The sequence below is a fragment of the Schistocerca cancellata genome, chromosome 11, assembly GCF_023864275.1.
Source record: "Schistocerca cancellata isolate TAMUIC-IGC-003103 chromosome 11, iqSchCanc2.1, whole genome shotgun sequence".
Classification (NCBI taxonomy): domain Eukaryota; kingdom Metazoa; phylum Arthropoda; class Insecta; order Orthoptera; family Acrididae; genus Schistocerca; species Schistocerca cancellata.
The window spans coordinates 57,436,094-57,453,451 of NC_064636.1; positions in this window are offsets into that span (position 1 = coordinate 57,436,094).

A 17,358-nucleotide genomic window follows, 5' to 3' on the forward strand; every position below is an offset into this window, starting at 1 on the left:
CATTACTGGCACTTCATTAACAGTATTTGCTTCTGTGTGGTATCTGCAGTAACTCTGCAAAGTCATTAAGAACATTAGAACCAAGGAGGTAGCTATCCAATATGTAGGTAACTGATACACATTAAGCTTTCAAAGCAATTGAAAAACTGAATACTTACTTCATTTGGTCCCCAATGACATTGCTGACCGGATTTCGTATCTAGGAAGCACTGTATCCTTCTGAAAGTGTGATATTGGGCAATCTCACATGTCCATTAACAGGGCAGTCCTTATCTTTTTCTTTGTTTCAAATGTGGATCACTAGAAATGTATTGAAGCAAGTGAGAGCTAGTACATTCTTACTTGCAAAAAGAAGTACAAAATCTTTCCAGCATCAGCCATACGACAACTCAGTACGACTTGTCTAATTAGTCAGAAAATCTATTTTATCTACTGAACAATGGAAAATCCAGTATGGAATGTAACAATATTAAGAAAAGCATAGTTGCTACTCGTCCTATAGTGAAGATGCTGAGTCGCGGAAAGGCACAACAAAAAGACCGTCGGAACGTTAGCTTTTGTCCAACAAGGCCCTATTCAAAAGTGGACAAAATACACACACACAATAATGAACCACAAATGGAGCCTCTGCTCCAGCTACCAGAGACTGTGGTCGTGCATGTGTGGTGTCTATTTTTGACAAAGAACCCTGTTGGCCAAAAGCTAACTTCCCGACAGTTTTTGTTGGACATTTCTGCAACTGAGCATCTCCACCTAATGGAGATTAGCAACTATCCTTTTTATATTATTTATCTACTGCTACTTTGAAATTCAAATGTGCAACAAAGTTTAAAATCAGAGCCCAACATAAAGACCTCATAGCATTCCATCTCAAGGATCAGAAATGATGGAGGTTATTTGTATTTTACATAGACTTAGAGTTATCTAAAATACAAATAAACTTTCATTTCTTACCCTTCAAATGGAAAGTTATGATGTGTTTTAAGCCAGGTCCTGTATGGGTTTTGGCATCTTTCTTCTCTATTCTTGGAACTTGATGGCACTGCTAACAGAAGACTGCCAACTTCAGAGTTTGCTAATTGCAAATCTTGCACCAAGTTTCTGAGTGATTCAAGAACTTTTTGTAATGTTTCACTGTTGCTGCAGTTGTAGATTGTAAATCTGTTTACACAACTCCCTTGCTGCAAAGGAATATTCGGGGTTTCAACGAGACCATCTATATTTGTAGCTTCGACAGCCTCGTCGACCTCGACAGCCTCCTCAAGCTCGACAGCCTCCTCAGCTGCTTCAACAGCCTCCTCAACTACTTCAACACTGCTTCTGCCTTCATATCAAATTACTGTACAGCCACTTCTGAAGCCTACACCATACATTTCATCAAGATAGAATATGGGGCTGTTCTTATAGGTTTCTGGCGTTTTATCAAAACTCCACTCTGGATAAAAAATTAAGGTTGCACAGAAATGCTTGTATGGGTATTTATATCACTGAAAATCTTCACATGTGGAATCTGGGATATCTAAGTTAACAAAATAATTACAGTTTTTGGACAATGCACTCTCCACACAAAATGAACTATCTGATCTCCTACTCAGTGATCTTACGGTTAACACAACTTTTGCTGAGGCATGTCGCTGTGTGACCTGTTTCACAGACTTGTTCGTTTTTTTTTATGCCAAAACAGTGGAACATCTTTGTTATATGATTTGATGGCAGAATTCCTGCAGCAGACAGGACTTTCTAATTAGGCTTGGAAGAAACTGGTTTACTCTAACCTTAGTAACCCATGTTAAAGTCTTGTCTGTATTGTGTATTAGGAAAAAATGTTTTATAATCTTGTTCATAGCTTCAACCCAATTTGTAGTGTCGGTCATTACAGACCTGCCCTTGTCTTCAAACACTTCCACCCATCTTTCACATACCAATAGCCACTGTTGTTTAAAGTATGGCCACACATGCTAGTTTCTCTGAAAAACCTCATGCATTCGCAACTCTCCTATACGATCTCTAAATCCTCCCTCTGTTGACGATTATGCAGTTTCTTGCCATATATCTAGAAATGTCATAAAGATTACATTCTTTTCCAACCATCTTCCCCATGCCTGTTTCCAATGGACTCTGTAAATCAGTAACCCAGTAGAGGGGATTCCAATCCCTGGTTCCAGTCCTTGAAAATGTCTAACACTTGATGGATGGAACTTGCATTGTGAACCTAATTGAAAAAAAGAGACAACCAAATAGTCCACATTACTCTTCACAGCTATAAAAAATAAAGGAATATCATATGTTGTTGTTTTGTATGTAGCGTCTAACAATTATCCCCATACTTCAAAAGATCTCTTTGCCAACACCTCTGATAGCAAAAAAGTAATGGTTTCACTTCTCCATTGGCACCCGTACAATGTCTATAATGAATCATGTGATTGCTCAATTCCTTATCCCACTCATCAACCTAATTCTGCAGTCTAGTCTCATCAAACAATACTTTATTTGTACCGTACAAAGTCTGATATATTTGACTGTAAATTGCTTTCTCAGTGCAGTAAAATGTAATATTCATTTGACCCAGTATGTGTGTCCCAGCAAAATTGATCAACAAATCTATCTAGAGCCAACTTAATGACTGTGAGATGTCTCTCCATTGAGTACGAATTTTTTTTATTTCATTTACGTATGAAGGACGTATGTACCAACTTGCCTCAACATGTTTGGTACCATGTGTGTGTGTGTGCTTGCTTGGGAAACAATTAAGTACTAATACAAGTAACTATTTGGTGGGATTGGCTATGCTAAATCCTTGTGTAGCCTTGCAAGAACCTGTAGGACAAAACAAATTTATCAACTATTTAATTAAAAGCATTAAAAACAAGTAATTTTTAAGCATACTGTCAACTGTTCATTACAATTTTCTCAAAGCAGAACCCAGACTGGATACTCACTTTTGCCTTGGTATCCCTGTGTTTATTTACTAACTGCTTAACTTCACGTTTAGAGTAGCTGGGCAATTGCTTTTCTTTGTATCCAAGATTCGCAATCTCTTCTGAAGATACACATGTTCTTCCTAAAAGGATAAAGACCTACTATAAATTTTATTTAGTACACTTTCCATGTAACAAACTTGTTTTATGGAAAGTTAGTATATCTTAATACAGCGTAGTATTACCAAGTGCTCAGGCACACCAATATCTTTGCTTTTATAATATTTTGGCCCCAAAACACCATGCCTAGAGCACACACTCTTAACAGCAAAGGCATAACCGAAAAAGGGGATGGGGAAATGTCCCTGCATTTGTCTAAAGAAATACTTTGTTTTACCTGGAACAGTTAATAAAATATTTCTCACGGTCAAAAACACACACGTTGTTATCGTTAATTATTTAACATCTGTTATTGTTAATTAATTTAATTCAGTACAAGAGAAAATTCCATTCACTTCATAGGTTTTGACGAATAACAAAGTTCTGAAATGATGGAAGCAGATTGTTGATATATTTGACATAGTGTTGGAGCAAAATTTTACTGGACATCACACCTATCACATCTAACAAAGAAATGGATGCCACACTGCTTTCCAACAAGTGAAGTGGCTTATTGTGGTTTCAATAAATGTGGAATTAATATTCTTTGCAAACAAAGGAGATGTGAAGAATATTTATGTAGAAAAATCTAATTACCGTAAATGTGGATTTACAAAAAGTAAACTTAACTGGGAAGACAATTATGCTAAACATGCCCTGTCTATAGGTTCATAAGCTGACTGCTGTTTTACACATCAGCACCCCAATTATCAAAAACCGTAGAAACCATTTCTTTCAACCTGAACATAGTGGTACAGCTTCATTAAAATTGCTTGTACATTGCCATCTGTCACTTGTTGCTGCAGTGTTGCTGCCGCTGTATTATAGGCAACAAATAGAGTGGGTCACTCAGCAAGTGCTGCTCAATTTAATTTTCGTGTTAAAAAAAAAAATAGGTTCAACTCGGTAGAGCTAGAGCGCAGGTTGGGATTACAAAAGGGTGAGAGACGTAAACATGTAACTCCGTAAAGTGTCAGAAATGGCCATCGTGAGATGACAGGACTACGAGACGCTCTGCCGACAACTGATTTTGGGGTGACCAGTGGCATAACTGTGGCAGATATGACATTTTGTAGCCCTGAATTGAAAGTCATTTGATAACCTAACCAGAACCTCATGACATGCAATATATCCTAGAAAATCCTCACACAGGTTATGTGAACTGCCGAGTTGCCAACTGATGAGGAGTTCTGGTTTGCATTCAGTTACAGGTTATCAGTGACAAGCCGATTCCAAATGAAGAAAGAATGATAGGAAGAAGAAATGTAAGGAAAAAAGGTAAATACAGTGTTGAAAATGACACAGCAAGGTGTTAGAAATAAAACTGCATACAATCCCATTAAGTGAAAAAATATGATTAAGTAATTTTGATAAGATTAAAATTATTTGTTGGTTGACAATTCACCTGTCAGAGCTGGTTTCCTCCAATTAAGGACTGGTCTCAGATATTCAATTAAACTGTTTACTGAACCTGATGACATCGAGCTGTCAGTAACACAAAGTACCAATGTCTCGTTTACTTTACTTCGAAGTGTTACTGGAATTTTCAAAACGCAGAACCTCTATGTATCACAGCATCAACAACAAATTTAAATAACACACAGCTTTATCCCAGCAGGAAGACAGACTACTACTTACATTACAGATGATAGCAGTAACTGCGATTTGCTTTCAGTGTTATCTGTAAGGTAAGCTGTAGCCTGTCTTTGTGACCACAATTAACTTAACATAGCTGTTAGTGTAGTCCTTTTACATCTGATCATCTTGTCAGACAGCAGAGTATCCTAATTTATCATTATTTACAGGATAACAGATACATTCGCAGTAGTATTATATATACATCTGAAAACAGAAAAACAAGTGTTTTCTGGAGACAGTTTCTTAACCAAAACTGTGTAGCACAATAAATACCTTTTGCTTGCTTTACAAACCAGAAACTAGAGTAAGAAAAGTTCATAATGTTTTGCCGTAAATTTTTAGTACAATTTTCACAAACTGAACAGTTACAGCCATATGAGAAGAAAGTCGACATGAACTGGATTCACTTAAATTTGCAGGAAAGTGGAAATAATGTGAAAGGTTTATGACAACACTCTTTGTAACACCGCATGTGTAATTTGCTCTTGTTTCTTCCTGCTGAGAGAGCTGTGCACTCCATAACAAACTGCCTTGTAGCTTGTTCAGTCAAGTGATTTACCCATTCTTCTTACATCCATATATAGTTTTTGTGTGAGGACACTGCATTTCATTATTCAGGTTCAACACACAAGTATTCTTTCCAATTTGACTGTGGTATAATGAACACTGGAAGAACAGTTTTTTAAAGAATTTTATGGTGCCCTTGGAGGTTTTTTTTTTTTCATGATCATTTAAAGCCATTTTTGCACGATCAAAACCCATTTGTATGGTCATAGAAACCATTATTAATATACAAGTTAGAAAGCTGACCTGTGTGTAGCCAAAGAATCACCACTTAAATGTATAACAAAGGCTGCTCCTTCTGAAAAGTTGTTTAATAATTAACTGAGAAGACTGGAAAAGGCATTAATTAACTTCCCGTAAGGCATAAGCTAGCACACACATCTATTTCTAATGTAAGTAACAGCTCTTGGTAAACCAATATTTCATTATAACTGCACTGGACTCTTTATGTATCCCAGGAAATAAAAATTAATGGCCTTAGCACAGCACTATGCTTAACAGTTTATTGTTTTTTTTCTTTTACCTAGTACGAGCTGTGTACTTGACAACAAATGCTATTCCTTGTAAACAATGGCAATGTTTAGATTCTCTCTACAGTTATACATGATGGTTTACGGGATGTGTTAAGGAAATAATGCATTTATTATATACTTGAAGCAGACATTTTATGCTACCTATTTGGTCCTCTACAGACTAAACAGATCAATCACAGCATCGGCAAGAAACAGCTAAAATCTGATAAGGTGAGCATTCATATACTGGTATATGTAAATCACTATAGAGCACCATCCAATAATTCATTACTACCTGGAAAGTCAGCAGCTGTTCTGATAGTGGTAGCTTCTATGAGAGCAAATGTTGACACAAATTATTTAACTTCCAGATGACTATTTTAGAACAGATGGGTTGGAAGCGGGTATTTGGTCAATTCTGTAAGTGACGTGATGAACACACATATTAATGGTTCATTCTATATAAACAATAAAAGGTACACATTTTCGATTAAAACATCTGACTTTTTTCACATTTGCAACTTTCAGTGATTGTGGTTAGATATAAAAAAAAATCAACTAAAAGTCTGTAGAGGTGTGTGTTAACTCTATAGAAAGTTACAAGTCTGCAAAAGTTCAAAAACAAATTAACACATATCAAGATAAATGACTATCATTATTCTAATCCATACAGGGCAATGGTACTTCTATTATAGAAAAATAAATTTGCATTGCTTCGTACATGACCTCACATTCTCCAGTTTCCCCTCACTCTTTCCCTCCCTACCCCAGACCATTACCAACCAACAATCGAGATAGTGAGGGGAGCAGTGGAACCTCTTTAATTTCAGTTTGTTGTCTCCTGTTTTCCTTCAATAGAAAACTTGTAAGATTGTATGATATCTATCACTTCCATTTTTATCAGTACAGTAAATAATTGCCTTTTCATCCATTTATTTTCTCAAATACCTGAAGGATATAGTTATGAATTTGTGTGGTTTCAATGTTTAATTTACACATGTAATTTAATGAAAAGTCAAATCAAAGTGCTGAATTTTGATATGCAATAGATTTTGTCTTCCTGTATATCAATTCAAAAATCATAATGTACAATTTCTGAAGCTGTACAATATATTGAACCATAATGAGATATAAGATATATTTTTAGTGAAAATGGATTGATGAATATTTACTCAAAGTGGATAAAAATCATGTATTTGGTATGAAATATTACCTTGCTGTTTCATTGTTCTAGTGAATCATTTAGAGACCTCCAAAAATTTTGGTATGCTATTTGGATACACATCTTCACATTTTAGAAATAAAAGAATACAATAGTACGTTTAACTTATTTACTCGCATAATGTTATATTTCACACGGTGACTGCCAACAGCCAGAGCAGACCCTGATGCTGTTTGCCCACCAGTGTGGCGGTGAAAACCCATTACTGGTCATGCTGCATTCAGTGTTCTGTATAGGAAACAGTATAGTGCACTCCAGATTAAGTTCAGTGAGACCTTTATTGTTCATCAGGATGAGGTGAGGAGTGCACACTCAAGTAAGGAACAAATTACTATTTACACAGCAGTGGTTTACACAGTTACCACTCCAGTTTCAGTATCTGATTATTTGTATTCTATATTTATTGGTCCTGTCAATCATACACTGAACAGGGGTACATAATGATATAGGACAAGTCAAGTAATTTGCAATAAAGTTTACCAGAAAAACTGTTATATGGTTTTCAGTATATAGCAATATAACTCTAACATATGGAAATAACATTTCACAAATACACAAATAAATTTTATATGCACACATTTCATACTTTTGGCATTCATTATACAGACACACACATATATCTAATAGACCACATATAATACACAGATAAATCTACATGTACACATTTCTTATTTTGGCCTTAACTGTATAAACTATTTAAATTTTTCACATATTTACAATGTAGATAAAAATTCATCAACACTGTAGTAGCAATTCTGTACCAAGCAGTCACTCACTGCAGTTTTGAATTTATGCATGCCAGTTATTACCTTAATTCTGTTTTAGGTAGCTTGTTATACAGTTTTTTTCCTGCTTGCAAGGGTCCTTTTTGTTTTATTGTTGTATGTGAAAACTGCATATGTAAATCTTGATTATTCCTTGTGTTGTATGAATGGATATTTTGGTTTTTTGGAGCAATCTTGCTATTTTCATGTACGATTTTCCTTACAAACATTTTGTTTCTAGGATACATAGTCATGGTAATGGAAGAATATGAAGCTTTTTAAATCAGGGTTTGCATGAAGATCGAGGTGCTGAGCCTTCATAGGCTGTTATAATACTCGTTTGTGCAATAAAACAGCTTGTGCTGGGTGGTGAATTTCTCCAGCAAATTAAACCATATGTTAGTAGTGATTCTGCTTGGGCATAGTACACATTTTTTATGGCTTGCATTGATGTGCATCCAGCAAGAAGTTTTATACTATAACAAATGATATTTAATTTACTACATAGGTGTTGTGTGTGTTTCTGCCATCTTAGGTAATCTTGGATCCAAACTCCAAGAAATTTGGTCCTATTTACAATTTCAAGTCTTTTGCCTAACAATTCTGTGGTTGCAGTTAAAGGCTGTTTATTCTGCACTGTGTGTAGATGCACAGTGTTTGTTTTATGTGTGTTTATTATTAAGTTGTTCACTGCGAACCATTGGGATACCTGTGAAGTGCTCTTTTTTATTTCATTTTGGAGCTCTTTTGGGGTCTTTCCTTTGATAAGTATATTTGTATCATTGGCATATTTAATGTACTTATAGTTAGGGATGGATGGTTCTAGGTCATTTACAAACAGCAAGAACAAGACTGGTCCCAGTACAGAACCCTGTGGCACACCGTATTTAACACACTGTTTTTCTGATTGATAGGAAGTTAAAGTTTTTCCTTCTTTGTACAAGACTTCAACTATTTGGTGTCTTGTTTTGTAGATATGACTTTACCCACTCACAGGCTGGGCCTCTGACACCAACATTTTCTAGCTTTCTAAGCAATAGACCATGGTTAATAATGTCAAATGTTCTTGAAAGATCTAGGAATATTCCTGCTATGTGTTCTTTTTTATCTAATGCATTTAAAGCTTCATTTAAGAAATCGATAACAACTGTCTCAGTGGATTTACATTTTCGGAAACTGTGCTGTGTAGCTGAGAATTTTTTTTTTTTTCAATGAAATGTACGAGTCTTTTATAAAAGATTTTTTCAATTATTTTAGAAAAAACAGATAGTAGAGAGACCAGCCTATTATTTGTTATATCTGCTTTTTCACCCTTTTTGTACAATGGCTTCACTTTAGCTATTTTTAACCTTTCTGGGCATATGTCTGCCATGGACCTAGTTACTAAGGGTGCACATTTTATAATGATATGGTCTGGTATGATGTCAGTAGCAGAGGAAAATTTTGATTCTAGCTCCCCTATTGTTTTTACCACTTCCTGTTCATTTGTTGGGTACAGGAAGAGAGACTTGTTACTAGGGATAGTTTTAATCTGATTTGCAGTGACAACATATTGAAAGTTTTGCTTCACCAGAATCTCAGCTGTAATATTTAAACTGTGGAATGTCCAATGACAGAACACACAGTGGCAATAGCTAACATTTTACAACAAACAATAAAAAAGGAAAATGCTTCTTTAGTTACACTGCAGTGAAGTATACAATTCAGCAGCTTTCTTCAATTTGTTAAAAATTGATTTCAGGTCATAATTGTGATATTACAATACATTTAAAAGTTATGCAAGTGCAAAAAGAATTTTAACACTTTTTGGAGTGAGTGTTAAATTACTATTTTGGTAGGCGGGAAATTTTGCTACCATATTACAAGACACCTGCTGAATTGGCCTCAACTGTGAGCCGGGTACTTCCAAAGCAAATGTAGCTGAAGACAGCTTAGCACTGAATTCTTTACTCAGTATTTAGGTGAATATCCCCTGAAGAAACACACTTAATCTAAACATATTATGGTGTGCACATGTGGATTAGTAATTGTTCTTTGAGTGTAACTAAAAGTACGGAGCTCTGTCGAAAGAACAGGGTCTTACTGTGCTTTGTAACTAACTCGCGCACGTTGGCCGCAAACAGTTCGGAAAATTTGAATACTATTTAGGAAATAAGTGAGGATATGTGGAACAAACTGTGTTCCTGTAACAAAACAGCAAGAAAAGGTGTCAGTTGTGCAAAGTGTAAGAGGAAATTCCATAACTCATGTGTAAATGCGACAGATAGAGTGAAAAGCTGGAAATGCAGTGATTGTCAAGTATTCGAAAAGAATTATATGTGTATTAATAAACAAATTCCAGAAGCGAGAATCAGCCAAGAAAGAAATGTGTAAAATCTACAGATTCGAGGTGTCCAACAGAAAGCACTAATCACAATACAGTGTGCATACCACAACAAAGAATGCAGTTTTAAAAGGAAAGCAATCTAAGGGTGCAGCAATGAACATGCAAAACTTTGCTCCTGAGAGTCAGTTAGTGAGTAGGAGACCAAAAATATTTGTTGCCTCTGCTAGCCATGGCAGAGACAGTGCAAGAAACATTTTAAATTTAACTTCAAATAAATATGACATTGAAGGGAAGGTGATACCAGGTGCCCCCACAAGTGTATAATATTACAAAAATACAGTAACCTTCACAAGCTGGCAAAAGAAGATTTTCTGTTATTTGGGCAGGGGCTAATGACGTAGCAAAGGATGAAGCCAACTTGGCAAATTGTTCATTACAAAAACCCTTGTCAGCATTACAAAATAAAAATGTGGTTGTAGCTGAAGTATCACACAGGCACCTGCCTGATTGGTGTTGTGTAAACCAAGAAATTCAATCCACAAGCAGAAAACTAAAAAAAAAAAAAAGTGAAAGACATCCATAATACTTGTTTCATTTAATACTCCTAGTAACAAGGAGCTATATACAGCACATGGACAGCACCTAAATGCAAAATGCAACTGGTGAAGATCTAATGGCTGCAAGAATTCATGAATCAGTGGAAACAAACAGGGAAGTGTACAAAACAGCAATAGAGCTTAAATGGAAGGATACTGCAGTCTCAGGTAAAGCATCAGTGAGAATGGTTACTGACACAACTCGTGCACAAATAACAAGAGAATCCTTAAAAGGGAAAAATGTAGCTATTTACATCACAAGTACTCAAGAAGTAAACATACCCAAGAGATCAGTGAAAAAGTTAGAAGAAGCAGCAAACAATGCGGCAGGAAGGAAGACACTGTATAAGGACACGGACCTACTTGCACAAAGAAGAATAGTGACAGTTGAGTGTCTGTCAATACCAGAGACAGCACAACAACAACATCTCCATTATCAGCTGCAGATCAACAACAACAACCAGTAGCAGCAGAGAATCTGTCAGCTTTAGCAGCAGTAGCAGACACACCACCATCGTCAACAGCAGCATCCAGTCCAGCAGAAACAATCAGCAGACTGCCAATCACAAGAGTGACGAGATCATCGCACTTGAAGAATTTTTTTCTACCAAGCAGACTGAAGGGGACACTAGGGTGAGCTGTGCACCAAATCTAGGTGGCTCGACTTTGCTGTATCGAACGTACAGGGATTAAGCAACAAAATGTGTGAGCTGGAAGTAATTTTTCTGTGCTGCGTATCAATGAGCACTCGCTTTGGGACACTCAGAATTGTGCAGCAAATGTACCAGACTTTGGCTTAATAAGTAGCTTTTGCAGGGAAACTCATAAATGTGGAGGTGTAAGCATCTATGTTAGAAGTAATGTTAAATATAAAGAGGCAAAACTTAGCAAGGTGAAGTGTGCGGAAAAAGATTTTGAATGTTGTAATTGTGAACTTACTGATTGTCAGACTATCAGTGCTTGCATCTATAGATCCCCATCAGGTGACTTTACCCAATTCTTATATTATATAGATGATACTGTAATTGAATTGAGAGGCAGGTCAAAATACGTAGTAGTTATGGTGAATTTAAAATTAATTTTAACAAAAGTAATAAGAACAAGGTCCAATTATTAAATCTGTTTAACTCATACAAAATGCAACCTTGGAGCAGGAAATTACCAGATATGGGGATGGGTCTGAAACAACACTTGATCACATATTTACCAACAAGCAAAGCATTGAGTACAATATTGAAGTAACAGACACAAGCTTTTGTGACCGTATGGCTTTAAAAATGATAATAAGGAATGAGAACAATAAAAAATGCAGTCACTGAAAAATATGTACAAAGAAGACTTATTAATGCAAGCAACATAAGGGTTTTCAATTGTTTGTTGTTGTTGTGGTCTTCAGTCCTGAGACTGGTTTGATGCAGCTCTCCATGTTACTCTATCCTGTGTAAGCCTCTTCATCTCCCAGTACCTACTGCAACCTACATCCTTCTGAATCTGCTTAGTGTATTCATCACTTGGTCTCCCTTTACGATTTTTACCCTCCACACTGTCCTCCAATGCTAAATTTGTGATCCCCTGATGCCTCAGAACATGTCCTACCAACCGGTCCCTTCTTCTTGTCAAGTTGTGCCACAAACTCCTCTTCTTCCCAATTCTATTCAATACCTCCTCATTAATTATGTGATCTACCCATCTAATCTTCAGCATTCTTCTGCAGCACCACATTTCAAAAGCTTCTATTCTCTTCTTGTCCAAACATTTATAGCCCACATTTCACTTCCATACAAATACTTTCAGAAACTACTTCCTGACACTTACTCAATAGTAACAAATTTCTCTTCTTCAGAAATGCATTCCTTGCCATTGCCAGTCTACATTTTATATCATCTCTACTTCGACCATCATCAGTTATTTTGCTCCCCAAATAGCAAAGCTCCTTTACAACTTCAAGTGTCTCATTTCCTAATCTAATTCCCTCAGAACCACCCGACTTAATTCACTACATTCCATTATTGTCGTTTTGCTTTTGTTGATATTCATCTTATATCCAACTTTCAAGATACTGTCCATTCCCTTCAACTGCTCTTCCAAGTCCTTTGCTGTCTCTGACTGAACTACAATGTCATCGGCGAACCTCAAAGCTTTTATTACCTACTCCAAATTTTTCTTTTGTTTCCTTTACTGCTTGCTCAATATACAGACTGAACAACATCGAGGAGAGGCTACAACCCTGTCTCACACCCTTCCCAACTACTGCTTCCCTTTCATGTCCCTCGACTCTTATAACTGCCATCTGGTTTCTGTACAAATTGTAAATAGCCTTTCGCTCACTGTATTTTACCCCTGCCACCTTTAGAGCTTGAAAGAGAGTATTCCAGTCAACATTGTCAAAAGCTTTCTCTAAGTCTACAAATGCTAGAAACGTAGGTTTGCCTTTCCTTAATCTATTTTCTAAGATACGTCGTGGGGTCAGTATTGCCTCACGTGTTCCAACATTTCTACAGAATCCCAACTGTTCTTCCCCGAGGTCAGCTTCTACCAGTTTTTCCATTTGTCTGTAAAGAATCTGTGTTAGTATTTTGCAGCTGTGGCTTATTAAACTGATAGTTCAGTAATTTTCACATCTGTCAACATCTGCTTTCTTTGGGATTGGAATTATTATATTGTTCTTGAAGTCTGAGGATATTTCACCTATCTCATAAATCCTGCTCACCAGATGGTAGAGTTTTGTCAGGACTGGTTCTCCCAAGGCTGTCAGTAGTTCTAATGAAATGTTGTCTACTCCCAGGGCCTTGTTTCGACTCAGGTCTTTCAGTGCTCTGTCAAACTCTTCACGCAGTATTCTATCTCCCATTTCATCTTCATCTACATCCTCTTTCCCTTCTTTGCTTAGAAGTGGGTTACCATCTGAGCTCTTGATATTCATGCAGGTGGTTCTCTTTTCTCCCAAGGTCTCTCTAATTTTCTGGTAGTCAGTATCTATCTCACCCCTAGTAATATACGCCTCTACATCCTTACATTTGTCCTCTAGCCTACATCCCCACTTAGCCATTTTTCACTTCCTGTCAATCTCATTTTTGAGACGTTTGTATTCCTTTTTGCCTATTTCATTTACTGCATTTTTATATTTTCTCCTTTCATCAATTAAATTCAATATTTCTTCTGTTACCCAAGCATTTCTACTAGTCCTCGTCTTTTTACCTACTTGATCCTCTGCTGCCTTCACTACTTCATCCCTCAGAGCTACCCATTCTTTTCTACTGTATTTCCTTCCCCCATTCCTGTCAATTGTTCCCGTATGCTCTCCCCAAAACTCTGTACACCCTCTGGTTTAGTCAGTTTATCCAGGTCCCATCTCCTTAAATTCCCACCTTTGTTCAGTCTCTTTAGTTTTAATCTACAGTTCATAACCAATAGATTGTGGTCAGATTCCACATCTTCCCCTCAAAATGTCTTACAATTTAAAACCTGGTTCCTAAATATCTGTCTTATCATTATATAATCTATCTGATACCTTCTAGTATCTCCAGGATTCTTCCAAGTATACAACCTTCTCTTGTGATTCTTGAACCAAGTGTTAGCTATGATTAAGTTATGCTCTGTGCAGAATTCTACCAGATGGCTTCCTCTTTCTTTTCTTACCCCCAACCCATATTCACCTACTATGTTTCCTTCTCTCCCTTTTCCTACTCTCGAATTCCAGTCACCCATGACTATTAAATTTTCGTCTCCCATCACTACCTGAATAATTTCTTTTATCTCATCATACATTTCTTCAATTTCTTTATCATCTGCAGAGCTAGTTGGCATATAAACTTGTACTACTTTAGTAGACATGGGCTTCGTGTCTACCTTGGCCACAATAATGCGTTCACTATGTTGTTTGTAGTAGCTTACCCGCACTCCTATATTTTTATTCATTATTAAACCTACTTCTGCATTACCACTATGTGATTTTGTATTTATAACCCTGTATTCACCTGACCAAAAGTCATGTTCCTCCTGCCACCAAACTGCACTAATTCCCACTATATCTAACCTACCTGCCCAATTAAGGGATCTGACATTCCACGCTCCGATCCGTAGAACGCCAGTTTTCTTTCTCTAGGTAACGACGTCCTCTTGAGTAGTCCCCACCCGGGATCCGAATGGGGGACTATTTTACCTCCAGAGTACTTTACCCAAGAGGATGCCATTATCATTTAAACATACAGTAAAGCTGCATGCCCTCGGGAAAACTTACAGCTGTAGTTTCCCCTTGCTTTCAGCCGTTCGCAGTACCAGCACAGCAAGGCCGTTTTGGTTAGTGTTACAAGGCCAGATCTGTCAATCATCCAGACTGTTGCCCTGCAACTACTGAAAAGACTGCTGCCCCTCTTCAGGAACCACATGTTTGTCTGGCCTCTCAACAGATACCCTTCCGTTGTGGTTGCACCTACGGTACGGCCATCTGTATCGCTGAGGCACGCAAGCCTCCCCACCAACGGCAAGGCCCATGGTTCATGGGGGCAAGGGGGTTTAAATGTTTAATAGTATGCTAAAAAGGGTGCTGTGGGGCATAGTGCAAACTGATGATGTAGGCAGATAAAGTGACACTTTTCTTACTGATTATAAATATTGCTATGATGTAGCATTCCCATTAAAAAGAATTAAATTCAGTGAGAAACAAAGACATGGGAAACACAAGGGATTAAAAAATCAGCAATCACACTTAGATATCTAAGCAAACATGCTAAAATAAATACAACAATAGCACCATATTATAGGAAATACAGACAGGTCTATAGGAAAGTTTTACAGGCAGCAAAAAGCCTAAGCAATTATTCATACACTAACAAGGGAAGCAATGAATCAAAATTGATCAGGAAGGTTATAAATAATAGGATAGGAAAATGTAAAATGAAGACCAATGACTTCTAAATTAAAAGTGAGGGTAAAGTGATAGAAGATGCTCAACAGATAGCTAATACATTCAATGAACATTATGTGAACATAGCACTGAACCTAATTAAAAGTCTGTGCAATGCAAACAACAAAAACATATAAGTACCAGCTTGTGAAAAAACAATGCTTCTGTACCCAATGACAGAATGTGAAGTTAGAAATGCTATTAATAAACTTAAAAATAAAATGTCTTGTGGTACTGGTACAGGTGTACAGTGCTGACAGCAGTCCAAATATGCAGAGGCGTGTCGGTGCATGTCATAGTACGGTTCAGCGAGTAAGTGTGCGCACATTTTCAGACGTGCTAATGGTGACTGTGTGTTGAAAGTGGCTCAAAGAACACATATTGATGCCGTTATGAGGAGTAGAATACTAGGGCGACTGGAGGTTGATCAAACACAACAGGTCATAGCACAGGCCCTCCGTGTGCCACAAAGTGTGATCTCAAGATTATGGCAACGATTCCAGCAGACAGGAAACGTGTCCAGGCGCTACAGTACGGGACGTCCACAGTGTACAACACCACAAGTAGACCGATATCTCATTAACAGTGCCCGCAGAGTACTGAAGGTAGCCTCGCTCGAGACCTTACCCCAGCCACTGGAACAGTTGTCTCCAGACACACAGTCTACAGAGGACTCAACAGACATGGTTTATTTGCCTGGAGACCTGCTAGGTGCATTCCACTGACCCCTGGTCACAAGAGAGCCCATAATGCCTGGTGTCAAGAACAGAGTACATAGTCATTGGAAATGTGGTCCCAGGTTATGTTCACGGACGAGTCCAGGTATAGTCTGAACAGTGATTCTCGCTGGGGTTTCATCTGGCATGAAACGGGAACCAGACACCATACCCTTAATATCCTTGAAAGGGACCTGTATGGAGGCCGTGGTCTGATGGTGTGGGGTGGGATTATGATTGGTGCACGTACACTCCTGCATGTCTTTGACAAAGGAACTGTAACAGGTCAGGTGTATCGGGACATCATTTTGCACCAGCATGTCCGCCTTTTCAGGGGTGCAGTGGGTCCCACCTTCCTCCTGATGGATGATAACACACGGCCCCACGGACCTGCCATTGTGGATGAGTATGCTGAAACAGAAGATATCAGGCGAATGGAGTGGCCCGCCAGTTCTCCACACCTAAACCCCATCGAGCACGTCTAGGATGCTCTCGTTCGACATATCGCTGCACATCTTCTAACCCCTATGACACTTCAGGATCTCAGACAGACACCGGTGCAAGAATGGGAGGCTATACCCCAGCAGCTGCTCGACCACCTGATCCAGAGTATGCCAACCCGTTGTGCGGTGTGTGCATAGTGGTAATGTCCCAGATTGATGTCGCTGTACACTCTTTGACCTAAAACTCGAACGGCGGCTGGCCGCTTCAGAGGCTAAGTCCGCGCCGATCGTGACATGGGACAAAGAAACTGGCCAACTCGCTAATTCTGTAAGTCCGGTTATCTGCACAATCTGGCAACACTGTAGACTGCGGCACTTCCTGGAGGAAAACTTGTCCCAAGATAGAGAGACTCTAGGCTGCTTACGCCTGTGGCCTAGCGTTTCGATCCCCGCCACTGCCTAAAAATCAGCGTGTTCGGTCAGAGGGCTAGCTGCACTCTGTAATAAAAAACTGAGTTAATGGATCAACAACGAACTGAAACAAACGGGTGTCTTTCGACGTCCGCCCAGAGCAAATACAACGAACGAAAACGA